This window comes from Callithrix jacchus, chromosome 3 (assembly GCF_049354715.1).
Source record: "Callithrix jacchus isolate 240 chromosome 3, calJac240_pri, whole genome shotgun sequence".
NCBI lineage: Eukaryota > Metazoa > Chordata > Mammalia > Primates > Cebidae > Callithrix > Callithrix jacchus.
The window spans coordinates 36,203,748-36,216,006 of NC_133504.1; the positions used below are offsets into that span (position 1 = coordinate 36,203,748).

The following is a 12,259-nucleotide window of genomic DNA, read 5'->3' on the forward strand; positions in this document are numbered from 1 at the left end:
TATTTGGCTCATGATTCTGGATGCCAAGGAGTCTAAGATCGAGGGGCCACAACTTGTGAGGGCCTTCTTGCAGTGCCATTCCATAGCAGACAGGCAAGCATGCAGAGGTCACCGAGAGTGGATGGAAACTGAATTCATCCTTTTATCAGAAGCCCACTCCCTGGATAATCCCACCTACTCTCCAGATACCAGCATTCATCCATTCATGAGGGCAGAGGCCTCATGACCTAATCAACTCTTAAGGGTCTCACCTCTTATTCTTTCTTTTCTTTTTTTTTTTTTCCTTAGATGGAGTTTTGCTCTTGTTGCCCAGGCTGGAGTGTAATGGCACGATCTCAGCTCATTGCAACCTCCACCTCCAGGATTCAAGTGATTCTGCTGCCTCAGCCACCCAAGTAGCTGGGATTACAGGTGCCCATGGCCATGCCCAGCTAATTTTTGTGTTTTTAGTAGAGACAGCATTTCACCATGTTGGCCAGGCTGTTCTTGAATTCATGACCTCAGGTGATCTACCTGCCTCCACCTTCCAAAGTGCTGGGATTACAGACATGAGCTACCGTGCCTGGCCAGGTCTCACCTCTTAATGCCATCACAGTGGCAAATTTCAACATGAGTTTTGGAGGCATTCAAACCACAGCACTTACCTTGCCTTCTTCTTCCTGAATCTCTTGGGATGTGCTCCCAAATTGTTTCATTTCTTTGTGGAAGAGGTAAAAGCAAATAGTTGTGCTTTAACATCCACCATCGGAATTTGAAATGATTTTTTTTTTTGTCAAGATGGTTACTGTTTACTGAAACCTGAACTGATTTCACAGAACTCAGAATAACTCTAAATTAACCTAGGATTTAATTTGTTCAACTTTTCCTTTATCCTCCCTTCCCTTTCATCAATGCTTGACACACCCATTCTTGGAACAGTCTTTCCTAACCCACTCGCTAGGCCCAACAGAGCATAGGAGGAGCCAGAGAGTGTTTATATTTGACCCCAACACTTCTGAAGGCACAATCTCAGCTCACTGCAACTTCCGCCTCCCTGGTTCAAGTGATTCTCCTGTCTCAGCCTACTGAGTAGCTGGGATTACAGCTGTGCGCCACCACACCTGGCCAATATTTGTATTTTTAGTAGAGAAGCATTTTTGTATTTTTCACCATGTTGGTCAGGCTAGTCTCAAACTCCTGACCTCGTGATCCACCCGCCTTGGTCTCCCTAAGTGTTGGGATTATAAGTGTGAGCCACCACACCTGGCCCTCTATTAATCTAAACATTTTTTTTTTAATTTTTTATTGGATTATAGGTTTTGGGGTACATGAGCAGAGCATGCAAGACAGTTGCGTAGGTACACACATGGCAGTGTGCTTTGCTTTTCTTCTCCCCTTCACCCACATTTGGCATTTCTCCCCAGGCTATCCCTCCCCACCTCCCCCTCCCACTGGCCCTCCCCTTTTCCCCCCAATAGACCCCACTGTTTAGTACTCCCCTTTCTGTGTCCATGTATTCTCATTTTTCATCACCCACCTATGAGTGAGAATATGCAGTGTTTCATTTTCTGTTCTTGTGTCAGTTTGCTGAGGATGATGTTCTCCAGATTCATCCATGTCCCTACAAACGACACAAACTCATCATTTCTGATTGCTGCATAATATTCCATGGTGTATATGTGCCACATTTCTCCAATGGAGTCTATTATCAATGGGCATTTGGGTTGATTCCAGGTCTTTGCTATTGTAAACAATGCTGCAATGAACATTCGTGTACATGTGTCCTTATAGTAGAACGATTTATAGTCTTTTGGATATATACCCAGTAATGGGATTGCTGGGTCAAATGGATTTTCTATTTCTAAGGCCTTGAGGAATCGCCACACTGTCTTCCACAATGGTTGAACTAATTTACACTCCCACCAACAGTGTAGAAGTGTTCCTTTTTCTCCAAATCCTCTCCAGCATCTGTTGTCTCCAGATTTTTTAATGATCGCCATTCTAACTGGCGTGAGATGGTATCTCAATGTGGTTTTGATTTGCATCTCTCTGATGACCAGTGACGATGAGCATTTTTTCATACGATTGTTGGCCTCATATGTCTTCTTTTGTAAAGTATCTGTTCATATCCTTTGCCCACTTTTGAATGGGCTTGTTTGTTTTTTTCCTGTAAATCTGTTTGAGTTCTTTGTAAATTCTGGATATCAGCCCTTTGTCAGATGGGTAGACTGCAAAAATTTTTTCCCATTCTGTTGGTTGCTGATCCACTCTAGTGACTGTTTCTTTTGCCGTGCAGAAGCTGTGGAGTTTGATTAGGTCCCATTTGTCTATTTTGGCTTTTGTTGCCAATGCTTTTGGTGTTTTGTTCATGAAGTCCTTGCCTACTCCTATGTCCTGGATGGTTTTGCCTAGATTTCCTTCTAGGGTTTTTATGGTGCCAGGTCTTATGTTTAAGTCTTTAATCCATCTGGAGTTAATTTTAGTGTAAGGTGTCAGGAAGGGGTCCAGTTTCTGCTTTCTGCACATGGCTAGCCAGTTTTCCCAACACCATTTGTTAAACATGGAATCCTTGCCCCATTGCTTGTTTTTGTCGGGTTTATCAAAGATTGTATAGTTGTATGTATGTTGTGTTGCCTCCGGTGCCTCTGTTTTGTTCCATTGGTCTATATCTCTGTTTTGGTACCAGTACCATGCTGTTTTGATTACTGTAGCCTTGTAGTATAGTTTGAAATCTGGTAGTGTGATGCCCCCCGCTGTGTTCTTTTTGCTTAGAATTGACTTGGCTATGCGGGCTCTCTTTTGGTTCCATATGAAGTTCATGGTGGTTTTTTCCAGTTCTGTGAAGAAAGTCAATGGTAGCTTGATGGGGATAGCGTTGATTCTGTAAATTACTTTGGGCAGTATAGCCATTTTCACGATGTTAATTCTTCCTAACCATGAACATGGAATGTTTCTCCATCTGTTTGTGTCCTCTCTGATTTCGTTGAGCAGTGGTTTGTAGTTCTCCTTGAAGAGGTCCCTTACGTTCCTTGTGAGTTGTATTCCAAGGTATTTTATTCTTTTTGTAGCAATTGCGAATGGCAGTTCGCTATTGATTTGGCTTTCTTTAAGTCTGTTATTGGTGTAGACGAATGCTTCTGATTTTTGCACATTGATTTTATATCCTGAGACTTTGTTGAAGTTGCTTATCAGTTTCAGGAGTTTTTGGGCTGAGGTGATGGGGTCTTCTAGGTATACTATCATGTCGTCTGCAAATAGAGACAATTTGGCTTCCACCTTTCCTATTTGAATACCCTTTATTTCTGTTTCTTGCCTGATTGCTCTGGCTAGAACTTCCAGTACTATATTGAATAGGAGTGGTGAGAGAGGGCATCCTTGTCTAGTGCCAGATTTCAAAGGGAATGCTTCCAGTTTTTGCCCATTCAGTATGATATTGGCTGTTGGTTTGTCATAAATAGCTTTTATTACTTTGAGATACATTCCATCGATACCGAGTTTATTGAGGGTTTTTAGCATAAAGCGCTGTTGAATTTTGTCAAATGCCTTCTCTGCGTCAATTGAGATAATCATGTGGTTTTTGTTTTTGGTTCTGTTTATGTGGTGAATTACGTTGATAGACTTGCGTATGTTGAACCAGCCTTGCATCCCTGGGATGAATCCTCACTTGATCATGATGAATAAGCGAAGGTGAGTGAGGTTCCAGAAGACATTAAGTGGAGAAGTAGTGTAAGTTCCCAAAGGCCACAAAGCTGAAGGAAGAAGATGAGGTCCCCAGGACAGACAGCTGGATAAGGTGGATGGGTTCTCCCAAAACAGACAGATGGATAAGGTGGATGGGGTCCCCCAAAACAGACAGATGGATGAGGTGGATGGGTTCTCCCAAAACGGACCGCTGGATGAGGTGGATGGGGTCCCCCAAGACAGACAGCAGGATAAGGTGGTTGAGGTACCTTGGGGCAGACAGCTGGATGAGGTCGATAAAGTCCCATAGGAGATGCAGCTGGAGGAGGTGGTGGAGGTTCCACAAAGCAAACAGCTGGAAGAGGTAAAGGAGGTCCCAGATGACGCTCTAATAGAGAAGATGTATGAGGTCTCAGAGGACCCTCGATTTCTGGAGATGTCTCCAGTTTCAGAAGATCATCAGCTGGAGAAGATGGTACCAGAGAGCACTCAGCTGGAGGAGGTGACTGTGGTCTCACAGAATCTTCACTTGGAGAAGACCAGTTGAGGTCACATAAGACACTTGAGTGAAGTAGGTGGTTGAAGTCCCAGAGGGCACTCGAGTGAAATAGGAGGTTGAGGCTCCAGAAATCATTCAAGTGGTGGAGCTGCGTGTAGCCTCAGAAAATCATTACCTGAAGAAGGTGGTAGAGGTACCAGAAGACACTCAGGTGGAGGTATGTGTGGTCTCAGAAAATCATCACCTAGGGATGGTGGTAGGGGTAACAGTACACCCGGGTGGAGGTTTGTGTGGGTTCAGAAAATCTTCAGTTGGAGAAGGTGGTGGAGGTAACAGAGTACACTGGGGTGAAGGTGTGTGTGGTCTCAGAACATCTTGAGTGGAAGAAGCTGGTAGAGATACCAGAGGACATTCAGGTGGAGGTGTGTGGGGTCTTAGAAAATCTTCAGCTGGAGAAGGTGGTAGAGGTACCTGAGTATATTCCAGTAAAATAAGTAGTTGAGGTCCAAGAGGACACCTGAGTAGTGGAGCTGCCTGGAGTTTTAGACAATCATCAGCTGCAGAAAGTGTTTGAGGTCCTAGTGGGCACTGGAGTTGAGGAGTTGTCAGAGGTCCCAGATCAACATTAGCTGATGGGAATGGTTGAGTTCCCAGGTGACACCCAGATGGAGGAGATGGTTGGCGACCCATCAGTGGTCTTGAAGGGTCAGCCATGAGATAGGGCAAGTAGGGCATCCTGAGCAATGATGATGCTGTGCTGCAGCCATATAGAACTGCAGGGAAGAAGGAGGAAATGTTTTGAAATATATTAATTTGATGGACAGAACGACCACCACCAACACAGGCTGCATCTGATGTTGCTGCTAATTTTTTTGCACCTTTCCATTCTCTAGGTTTCAACATAGCTTCATCAGTGTCATGAAGTCACCCTTCCACTAAGTACCGCTGACAGCTGGGGAGTGAAGAAAAGTCATTGGGACAAACTGTTTTCTCCACATGCCACTGTGTCTGTGTGCAAATGTAGGCAGGCTGGGAGCCGGCCCCAGGGAAGACAGAGTCATAACGCAGTAAGGAAGAAGCACATTTCAGACACAGAAGTGTCTATGTCCATCCTCATTCCTCCCTCACCACCATCACCAGAGCATGCTCCTTGTATCAGATAAACAGCGAGTAAGAGAGGCATGAAAAGCTCATTGTCTACACATGTGCTGCAGTTTCTTTTTAGATTATGTTCTCCAGGCCTTTTATGTTCTCTAATTCTCAAAACTATGCAAGTCAGTGTGACCACCCAACCCCGAATCTAAGAAAAGGGAGGCTTCCAAAGGAAGGAGAGCATGTGTCCATGGTCACACAGCTTGCAGGAGGCAGAGTGGGAGTTGATTCCAGCTCTGCCTGCAGGACTCTCTCATTTCCCCTCTGCTTCCCTTCTTGACAAAGGGTGTTCTTCACTCTGGGGGTGCCACCATGAGCACAAACAGCTCACGGGAAACGAGGATTCCTGAAAACCTGCTGGGGATCTGGGAGAGGGTTTTCTCACAGAACAATCCTACATATAGAAGTCGGTTAGGCATGGCTAGAATATTTCTTTTAACTCCCAGGTAATACAAATTTTAAGTGAACTATGACATAAAGAATATTTTTGTCCATGGAAAAATGGGGTGGGAATTCTGAAAAAAGCAAGTTTTATAAATGTGTTTGATTTCAAGTGTGCAAGTCCCATCATGTGTAATCATAGGACTCGGCAGCTGTAGAAGGTACAGAGGCTACACAAGAACCAGCATAGAGCATCATTTAAGCCTTTGTTGGGAATTGTCACTGTGGGTAAGAGGTTTCATTCACTCTTCACTCACAGTCGAGGCATATTTTCTATTACAAATATGGAAACTCTGACACTAAGAATATTAGATCGGGGCACCACTGAATGGGGGTGATGCGTTTTTGCACAACACAGTTACCAACAGGGATGGAACTGTGATGAACTGTGGAATTGACCTTGTTGAAGAGCATTCAAAAATTGCACAAAGCACATATTAATGGTGGAGTAATGAGTTTTCACTTTTGTCACTTCTGAAAACACAGCAGGTATTTCAAGTGGTAATCGCCTACCTTATAGAAGAAAACAAACAAAATCACAGCAAAATAAAAGAAAACCCCACATATTTCAGAAATGAGACCCCACAACATCTGGAGCAAAAGAGATCAGTCAGAGTTCACTGGGCCATGAGACCTACAGCAGTGGAGGTCAGTGGCATTCTTCGTGCTATTTCTGGAAACAGAACAGGAAAAGCCCTTCAGCCCTCAGTCCCAAAGCATTCATGGCTGCTGGAGGTGCCACTCAACGTGACCAGCTGGGAACTGAGAAGCCAGAAAGCTTGTGGGGAAGATTTTGCTTCTGAAAATGTCCAGACAGAAATGGTGTCACAGAACCCACAGAGCAGAGGCCGGGCCAGGAGAGGGCGATGGAGGAAAAGACTACAGTGTCCTGATACAGGCAGAGTGAAAATGACCCCAGCATTTACCTTTGTCTTCTCTGTGTTTTCAGCTGGGACGCAGCTGCTGTTTCTCACGGGAACTGGATGAGGTCCTGAATCCGCTAAGGGCCAGAGAAGGGAGTAGGACTAAATCTGGCTTGCATGTTCTGTGCAGATGAAATCCTCCATGCCCTCCGCTGCCATCTCACTCTCCTTGCCACACTCAGATCCCTTACCAGAGGCACAGGGTTTATTGACCAGATGCCTCAGAGGACCCTGGAGCCCTCTGGCCCTCATCCCTGAGGAAAATACTGCAGAACCCTGGTCCAGGGATTTTTTTAACTCGCAACAGGCTGTGGACAGGTCAGGCTCTAACCACCTGGAAATGAGCTTTAAATGAAGGGTTCCCAGTACATATCAAAGGAAATCACCCATCATGTGAGCACGGACTCAAATTAAAATAGGAACAGCCATGGATGGGAAGAATATCTAGAGGGCCAGGACAGGAGAAGCACTGCCCCTTTTCTTCAAGCTATAGGGGCATTTAAAATTCTGTGGATTCACAGTGGATCTAACCTCCATATCTCACCAGGCATTATCAATATTTATGAACAGAAATGAACCTAAAGAGACTAACAGTCATGAGAAGAGGTAAGAGCTACAAAAATTAGCTGGAGGCCAGGTGCGGTGGCTCACACTTGTAATCCCAGCACTTTGGAAGGCTGAGGTGGGCAGATCACTTGAGGTCAAAAGTTAGAGATAAGTCTGGCCAATATGGAGAAACTGTGTCTCTACTAAAAATACAAAAAGAAAAAAAATGCCAGGCATGGTGTCAGGCGCATGTAGTCCCAGCTACCTGAGATGCTGAGGCAGGAGAATTGCCTCCACCCTGGAGGTGGAGGTTGCAGTGAGGGGGGAGGGGGGGAGAGAAAGAAGAAAGAAAAAGAAAGAAAGAAAGAAAGAAAGAAAGAAAGAAAGAAAGAAAGAAAGAAAGAAAGAAAGAAAGAAAGAAAGAAAGAAAGAGAAAGAAGGAAGGCAGGAAGGAAAGAAGGGAGGGAGGGAAGGAAGAAAGAGAAAGAGAGAGAGAGGAAAGTTTTAGGGTCACATTTCAAATGCTACAAGAGTAAGATGGCATCAAAATTTAACTTACTAAAGGAGTTATATAGTTCACAATCATCAATTTAAAAAAGCAAAAAGAATGCGGTTCCAAAAAGTGCAAATAAATGCTTCTTTTCTTAAAGCAGATCTATGGTACAATATTAATCCATGAAGACATAGCCAGGAAATCTCTGCTCTCATCGGCACTTAACAGCTCCCATTCTAAAATGCTATTGTTGTTACTTTTCTCAAATGAAAGAAAAGTAACGCCTTCACACTGACTCAAGGTGGGAAGGGGAGCTGGTCCATTTGCCTTGTAGGATCATCTTCTCAGTTAAAAGTAGCCAAGACGTCAGGGTGGGGCAATGTCCACAGTCAGTGGAGGAGCCTGAGCTCCACCACTGGGGGACCAGCCAAGAGCCATTCAGCTAGGGCTCCTGAGAAAAATGGGGTCCTGCCACCCAACAGGACAACTGTTCTCTTCATAAGTGCTTGGAACTGTTTCTAGGAAACATAACAATTACCACACCCGAGCCCGAGCCCCCAACAGGAGAAGCAGGGTGTGTGAACTGTGCAGCAGAAATGAAGCAGCTGCCTTCACAGGAGCTTCTACCTCTCCAGAAAGGGTTCTCTAGACACAGGCATTTCTGGGCTGGCTCCTGACTCATGTGTCTCTGGCACTCTCTGTTTTTTCCTCATTTCCCATCTAGATGACAGAGAAAGAATTGACTTGAAGAAGAATTAAAACACATCCTTAAAAATGACCATCACAACCGGGCGCGGTGCCTCATGCCTGAAATCCCAGAGTTTTGGGAGTCTCAGGTGGGCAGATCACCTGAGGTCAGGAGTTAGAGATCAGCCTGACCAACATGGAGAAACGTTGTCTCTACTAAAAATACAAAATTAGATGGGTGTAGTGGCGCAGGCTTGTAATGCAAGCTACTCGGGAGCCTGAGGCAGATAATTGCTTAAACCCAGGAGGTGGAGGTTGCAGTGAGCCAAGATTGCACCATTGCACTCCAGCCTGAGTAATAGAGTCAGACTCCAGCTCAAAAAGGAAAAACATCCATCACAATGACCAATCTGTGCTGCTTGTAGGTGGCCTTCCTCTCTGCCATATCCGTCTCCAAGGCTTGAGCACAGAGCTTTGGGGAGAAAAATACATCCATGTCCTGACCTGGCAGACTATGCCTAAAAGCAAGGAAAACAAACAAACAAGACTTACCCAATTGTCAAGAGCCTTTCCTGCAGAAGGGGCATCTAAAAAAGCCACCACAGCCTGCCTGAAAGAACGTCTTTCAAGTTCTTTGTAGAATTTGTTTTCTCTGATATCTGCACATAAGATAGAAACAAAGTAAGTACTAGGATTTTGATAGAAGCAATGGGTAATCTAATAAGATGAAAGAGCCCCCACATCTATCCCACAGTTTCTGCTAGATGTCATAGGAAAAGGAGGTGGGTCCAGTCTGGAGCTAGAAGAAATTAAAAAAAAAAAAAAAAAAAAAAACATGAAGAATGAGAAGCGAAGAAACACCGTGATGCATGAATGTTTCACGGCACCCAAGATGTCCCTGCTTAGGAGATAATTGAATAGATGACTAGATGACAAGGAGAAAGATGAGAAGGTATAAAGATATCCAAGACAAACAGCTAAACTAAACTTTCCTTAGTGGAATATTTTTAAAGTGGTACATTAAAAAACATCCCCTCCCCAGGCATGGTGGCTCATGCTTGTAATCCCAGCACTTTGAGAGGCCAAGGTGGGTAAATCACTTGAGATTGGGAGTTTGAGACCAGCCTGGCAAACATGGTGAAACCCCATCTCTACTAAAAATACAAAAATTAGCTTGGCATTGTGGTGAGCACCTATAGTTCCAGCTACTGGGGAGGCTGAGGCAGGAGAATCACTTAAACCCAGGAGGTAGAGGTTGCAGTGAGCTAAGATCACACCATTGTACTCCAGTCTGAGTGACAGAGCCAGACTCTGTCAAAAAAAAAAAAAAAACTTCCCTCAATTTATATTGATAATTCTCTGTTCAGGACTAAGTGGGGTAGAGACTGTTAAATGTGGTAGGGTGTGGTGGCTGACACCTCTAATCCCAGCACTTTGAGAGGCTGAGGCAGGAGGGTTACCTGAGTTCATGAGTTCAAGACCAGCCTGGTAAACAGGGTGAAATCCTGTCTCTACTAAAAATACAAAAAGTCGATGGGCGTGGTGGTGTACACCTGTAATTCCAGCTACTTGGGAGGCTGGGTCAGGAGAATCGCAGGAACCTGTGAGGCAGAGATTGCATTGAGCTGAGATTATGCCACTGCACTCCAGCCTGGGCCACAGAGTGAGACTCTGTTTAAAAAAAAAGAAAGGAGAGACTGTTAAATGTGCCTAGATATCTTCATAACTCATCTATTTTCTGTTCTCTAGATATCTTGAAAGGCAGTCCCAAATGGTGTGTAATTATCTAGGTTGTAAAAAGAAAACATTCTTCCTCTTCCCCTGAATATAAAAAGCATTGTAGTATTAGTGCTTTGTTCTTGGATCATTGTTCAGAAGGAGGGTCAGCCTCCAACCACAATTTTACTGTCATGAATGGCAAGAGAAAATGTAGAGCTTGATTTATCCAATAGACAAAAAGGCTCAAATGATGACACAACTTAGCAACCAAATTCTTATTAAGTACAGACTTTGGACATACTGATCCCTCTCCACCTGCAACCTGGAGCATGCACTATGAATGATGTCATATGAAATTACCCTGCTGGAACATACTTTTCATTGATTCTCTGAAGGGCAGTTCTGAGATTCTCTGGGGCTTTCTCTGCGTCCTGAGACCCAGTGCAGCCCTGCCCTTCACTTTCCTGCAGTTTGCCACCTCTTCCCTGTGATCTCAGAGGAACTTTGTCTCAAATCAACCTTTTTTTTTCCTTCGGCTCTTTCTTCTAAAAATCACTTACTACCCTCTAAATTGCCTCCATCTCCATCCAACTCCCTCTCCCCTGAAAAGAGGGTGCTCCTTAAGCATCAATCATCTGGCTCTTCTTGCAGTTCCATTTTTTGGCTGGCTCCCGTGTTTATGCCTGTTTTATGTTTTTCTTCCCCTGTTAAGCTGTTGTCAGTTTGTTTCTGCAGTGAACCTTTAGAGAAGACAGAGAAAGCTTCCCTTCCAGCCATAAGATAAATTATAAAGCAGAAAAGTTTAGACGGAATTTCCTATTTAAGTGCTGAAACTTCATACTCCATTCCTGATAAAGAGCACAAAGGTAAAAAAATAAATATATAACTTATTTTTGACCCAAAGCTCTGTTGACATTCTATTAAACAAATACCAACCTATTTAATTTTCATAATGTAAATGGCAGATATTTTTTATAATTCTTATGCTAATAATTTCCCTGAAGTTTTTGGTGAAACCCAATAATCATAATAAAGTCCAGAACCATGAATTGCTTTAAATAATTTCTTCTTATTTGTGATCACAAGTATACCTCTATAGGAAGTTAGTATACTCTCACACAAGCTAATTTTTTGGAGAAAAGGCCAGCTGTAGAAACTACCAGGAACACAATAGTGATGAGCATCCAGGGAATGCCAAGAAAGTCATGCCCAGGATACAAATAATCAGGTAGAAAACTCATAACCTGGAATAATAATAGTTGAAATAATGAAAAGGTCAATGACACTTACAATATTTCAGTAAAAAATAATAATCTTTAGAAATCATCAACCTCCTCCAAGAGGTAATCAGAGATCACCAGGGGATTCTACTGCTTCAAAAAAGATTGGAAGTTACCAGTCTCATGTTTTTTTGCATGGCTGGTAGTGTTTTTGGGCATTCCAAATGTAGAGTCTTTTTTTCTTGAGGTAAAACAGGGATATCCAATTTTTTGGCTTTCCTGGGCAATATTAAAAGAAGGAAAGTTGTCTTAGGCCACAGATAAAATACATTAACACTAACAAAAGCTGATGATCTAAAAAAAAAAATCATAAAAAGGACAGGCACGGTGGCTCTTGCCTGTAATCCCAGGACTTTGGGAGACTGAGGCCAGTGGATCACCTGAGCTCAGGAGCTCCAGACCAGCCTGGCCAACATGGTGAAACCTCATCTCTACTAAAAATACAAAAATTAGCCAGGTGTGGTGGTGGGCACCTGGAATCCCAGCTACTCAGGAGTCTGAGGCAGGAGAATCACTTGAATCAGGGAGGCGGAGGTTGCAGTAAGCCAGGATCATGCCATTGCACTCCAGCCTGGAAGACAAGAGGGAGACTCTGTCTTTAGAAAAAAAAAAAAAAGAGAATTTTTTTTGTAATTTTTTTTTTTTTTTTTTTGAGACAGTGTCCCACTCAGTCACCCAGGCTGGAGTACAGTGGCGCAATCTCAGCTCACTGCAACCTCCACCATCTGGGTTCAAGCCATTGTCCTGCCTCAACCTCCCAAGTAGCTGAGATTACAGGCGCCTGCCACCATGTCTGGCTAATTTTTATATTTTTAGTAGAGACAGGGTTTCACCATGTTTGTCAGGCTGGTCTGGAACT

The 12,259-nt window shown here is 43.7% G+C and overlaps 1 pseudogene; it reads right to left on the minus strand.

Annotated features, from left to right (window-relative positions):
• Positions 1-3,429: 3,429 nt before the first annotated feature.
• LOC144581919 (uncharacterized) lies at positions 3,430-4,926 on the minus strand (annotated as a pseudogene).
• Positions 4,927-12,259: the final 7,333 nt, after the last annotated feature.